Source organism: Arachis duranensis, chromosome 3, assembly GCF_000817695.3.
Source record: "Arachis duranensis cultivar V14167 chromosome 3, aradu.V14167.gnm2.J7QH, whole genome shotgun sequence".
Lineage (NCBI taxonomy): Eukaryota > Viridiplantae > Streptophyta > Magnoliopsida > Fabales > Fabaceae > Arachis > Arachis duranensis.
This window is the reverse complement of record NC_029774.3, coordinates 100,684,923-100,689,884: the sequence shown is the minus strand read 5'-3', so window position 1 is coordinate 100,689,884 and position 4,962 is coordinate 100,684,923.

The following is a 4,962-nucleotide window of genomic DNA, read 5'->3' as shown; positions in this document are numbered from 1 at the left end:
TCCAAGATAACAAAGTCTGTGGGAAGGAAGTAGTTCATAACCTTCACTAACACGTTCTGAACCACTCCTATTGCCTGTTTTTGGGTTTTGTCAGCCAGTTTGATGATTACGTCTGTGGGTGTTAACTCATTGATTTGGAGCTTTTTCTGAGGGATAGAGGCATTAAGTTGATGCTTGCTCCCAGGTCACAGAGCCCTTTATCAAACATTGTCTCTCCCATAGCACAAGAAATGTGGAAACTCCCTAGGTCCTTCTTCTTTGTAGGTGGCCCTGTTTGGATAAGAGCACTGCACTCCCTGTTCATCTTTATTGTTTGTCCACCCTTTAATGAACTCTTTTTGGCTAGTAGCTCCTTTATATACTTGATGTATGAGGGCATTTGCTGGAGGGCCTTAATGAATGGTATATTTACATCAAGAGATGCAAACATGTCAAGGAACCTTGAATACATTCTCCCTACTGCACCACCCTTGAGCCTTTGGGGAAAGGGTGCATATGGGTTCAGGATCTCCCTTTTTTTTAGCTCTTCCCTGAGTGTGGATTGGGGTGCATGGTTTCTTTCTTCATGATTTTCCTTTGGACTGTCTTGGAGGTGTTCTGTTTGTGTGTCTACTTCCTCCACACTCCTCTCATCACTTGTGGTGATCATCTTACATTCTTCCCACCTGGCCTTCCTTGTTTCTCCTCTTGGATTCTTCTCCGTGTCGCTGGGGAATCCATCAGTGAGTTAGGGAATTTGTTGAGATAGATACTGTTCATATCCTGGGTCGAGTTGTCCGACCCGGGATGTTCTACAGACAAAGCGACCAACCTCTTCAGGTTAGGACAATCCGACCTCTTCTCAAAGAGCTCGGTCAAATCACGAGAAAGCCCAAACAAAGGGCCCAAATAGAGGAACACGCCCCAGATCCTAAGGCAGCCCAAGCCTACAAGAGAAGGGCGGTTCCCTTGAAGATAAGATGACCTCACTCAAAAGATAAGATAAGATAAGATAACTAACTTATCTTATCCAAAAAGGTCACTCCACACCATTATAAATACACTGGAGCACCCAGGTATAACTCATACTCTGATTCTACTCAATACCTGCTTAATACCCTTGCTAACTTAAGCATCAGAGTCCCTTGCAGGTACCCCCACCCTCCGGGGACGAAGGATCAGCAGCACTTTCAGTCCCACAAGTCGGACACACCAGTTCCGGCCACTATACACCTGCCGGACACGTCGGCTCCGACCAACACAGAAGATCTTGACCGAGATCGACCTACAGTTTCAGGTAACCCTCGGAACAATGGCGTCGTTGCCGGGGAACCTGGAAGTCATCCCAACACCATGGCGGACAACCATGACAACGACCACGACTCAGGTTTGGAAGATAGAACGCCACACAAGAACACGGATACTATACTTAAAGATACTCCGGAACCCAATGGAGACAAAAATTCATCAAATCCAGGGGTGATAGAAGCACTTCAAAATCGATTAAAGCAACTTGAGAAAGAAGCCCAACATCAACGTGACAAAGAAGAGGATCTACGTCGGGAGATAAGGCGGCGCCGAGAATTAGAAGATAAGCTTATGAAACTCGAAGCTAATCTCAAAACTAAAGCTACTCGATCCACCCCAGAGGATAGCTCTCACAAAGATTAAGATCCATTCACCAGGGAAATTATGAAGACCAAAATCCCAAAAGATTTCAAACTTCTAGATATGACTCTGTATGACGGCACCTCGGACCCCAACCACCATCTCAGCAACTTCAGAAGTAGAATGTACCTCACTGACGCCTCAGATGCAGTTCGCTGCAAAGCCTTTCCAACAACTCTTACCAAGACAGCCATTAGATGGTTCGACAACCTACCTCCAAAATCCATCTCGAGTTTCGACGACCTAGCCAAAAAGTTCCTGGCCCGATTTTCCATACAAAAGGACAAAGCCAAACACGCACCCAGCCTACTAGGGATCAAGCAGGGAGATCAGGAGAGTCTTCGTAACTACATGGAAAGATTCAACAAAACATGTATGGACATACAAAGTCTACCAACAGAAGCTGCCATCATGGGCCTCATAAATGGCCTACGAGAAGGACCATTTAGCCAATCTATATCAAAGAAATACCTGGTATCCCTAGACGAAGTACAAGAACGGGCGCAGAAGTACATCAACATGGAGGAGAATTCTCGACTTGGGGAAGCCTCGAGGTTCAGTTCTGCCTACCGAGATAAAGATAAAGAATCCAAGAAAAAGAAGATCGCTCCGGAGAGAAAATAAAAAATATCATAACTACACCCCTCTTAGGGTATCCTTGGTAGATATTTACAAAGAAGTTTGCCATACGGAAAAAATACCCCCAGCTCGGCCACTTAAGGGTAAAAGAGGAGGAGAAAATCAGAACGAATACTGTGAGTATCACCGAGTCCGAGGACATTCCACCAATGAATGCTTTGACTTGAAAAACGTCATAGAGAAATTAGTAAGGGAAGGAAAACTAGATCGGTTCCTGGCCAATCGGGACGAAGAACCAAGAAAAAGAAGAAGGGATGAAGATGTCGGACGATCTGAACGATCACCCCGCACACCAGAAAGACATTTCCACGTGATATATGGTGGATTTGCTGGAGGAGGAATCTCCAAATCATCCCGCAAGCGACACCTCAAAGAAGTATACCATGTCGAAGGCAAGAAGGAGACACCAGACATCCCAGCAATCACATTTACCAAAGAAGATGCATCCAGAATCATCTCAGGACACGACGACCCCATGGTCATCACAATCATATTGGCAAACGCCAACTTCCACCGTACATTAATTGACCAAGGAAGCTCTGCCGACATCTTATTCAAAACTGCCTTCGACAAGCTCGGCTTAGAAGAAAAAGAGCTAAGAGCATACCCGAACAGCCTGTTCGGACTTGGGGATACCCCATTACAACCACTGGGATACGTATCGTTACATACAACCTTCGGAAAGGGGAACCAATCCAGAACACTCAAGATAGACTATATCGTGGTCGACGTAAGCTCAGCCTACAATGCCTTAATAGGTCGGACAACATTAAATCAACTCAGCGCAATAGTTTCAACTCCACATCTATGTATGAAATTCCCAACTGCAGAAGGGATAGCTACAATAAAAGCAGATCAAAAGATGGTGCGTCGCTGTTATAACGAAAGTCTAAACCTCCGAGGCAAAGGAGGAGAGTTCCACACAATCGAACTCGGCGGAGATCAGAGACGAGAAGAACTCTGCCCACGACCCGAAGGAGAAATAGAAAGAGTCCAGATCAGATATACCTCGGATAAAACAACTAATATTGGCACGATCCTGAAAGGAGATGCAAAAGAATCACTAATACGGTTCCTACGAGATAATGTTGATCCCTTCGCATGGAAAGCCGCTAACATGCCAAGCATAGATCCCGAACGAATGAGCCACAAGTTGGCAGTCTACCCGGGATCCCGGCCGATACAACAAAGACGAAGAAAACTCGGGCCAGAACGGTCTCAGGCTGAAGAAGAACAAGTACAAGCACTACTAGAGGCAGGGTTCATAAGAGAAGTTAAATACCCACTATGGCTAGCAAACGTCGTCTTGGTAAGAAAGTCAAACGGGAAATGGCGAATGTGCACTGACTACACCGACCTCAACAAAGCCTGCCCAAAAGACCCTTATCCACTCCCAAGCATCGATGCTCTAGTAGATGCCTCATCGGGATATAAGTATCTCTCGTTCATGGATGCATACTCAGGCTATAACCAGATCCCAATGTATCCACTGGATCAAGAAAAAACCTCGTTTCTCACACCGAAAGCAAATTATTGCTACATCGTAATGCCTTTCGGCCTTAAGAACGCGGGAGCCATTTATCAAAGGCTAATGAACAAAGTCTTCTCAGACCACATCGGAAAAATCATGGAGGTCTATGTGGATGACATGTTGATAAAGACACAAAGCGAAGAAACATTACTAACCGACTTGGTTCAAGTGTTCAACACCATACGGAAGCACGGCATGCAACTCAACCCGGCTAAATGCACCTTCGCAGTGGAATCAGGTAAATTCTTGGGCTTTATACTCACACAAAGAAGAATCGAGGCAAATCCAGGTAAATGCCAGGCCATACTCAACATGAAAAGCCCGACCTGCGTTAAGGAAGTACAACAACTCAATGGGAGATTGGCGGCCTTGTCCAGATTCCTAGCAGGATCAACAATAAGATCCCTCCCCTTCTACGCTACCTTAAGGAAGGGAAAGAACTTCGAGTGGACAACGGAATGTGAACAAGCCTTCTGAGACTTCAAAGAATTCTTGGGACAGCCCCCCATCCTATTTCGACCACAAGAGGGAGAACCACTCATACTGTACCTCGTAGTAGGAAGTCGGGCAATAGCCTCAGCACTAATTAGAGAGGATGAAGGGGGACAACAACCCGTCTACTTCATTAGTAAAGCACTACAGGGGTCATAGCTAAACTACCAGAAAATAGAGAAGTTTGCCTACGCTCTGATACTCGCATCCCGACGACTTCGCCTATACGTCCAAGTGCACACCATTAAAGTTCGGACCAACCAGCCCATAAAAGGGATATTGCAGAAAATAGATCTAGAAGGAAGAATCCTACAGTGGGCAATCGAGTTGTCCGAGTTCGACCTCCAATACGAGGCACGGACAACCATCAAATCACAATATCTAGCCGACTTCATTGCAGAATTGACAGACACCACGGAAATCCCCATAGAGTGGAACATATACGTGGACGGTTCCTCGAATAAAACTGGAAGCGGTGCAGGTGTGATAATCGAAAGCAACCAAGGAACCCAACTTGAGCTTTCCCTGAAATTCGGATTCCCGGCCTCAAACAACCAAGCGGAATATGAAGCATTATTAGCTGGTTTGAAGCTGGCTAGGGAAGTTGGAGCTCAGAAACTCAACATCTACAGTGACTCACAAGTCGTTACCTC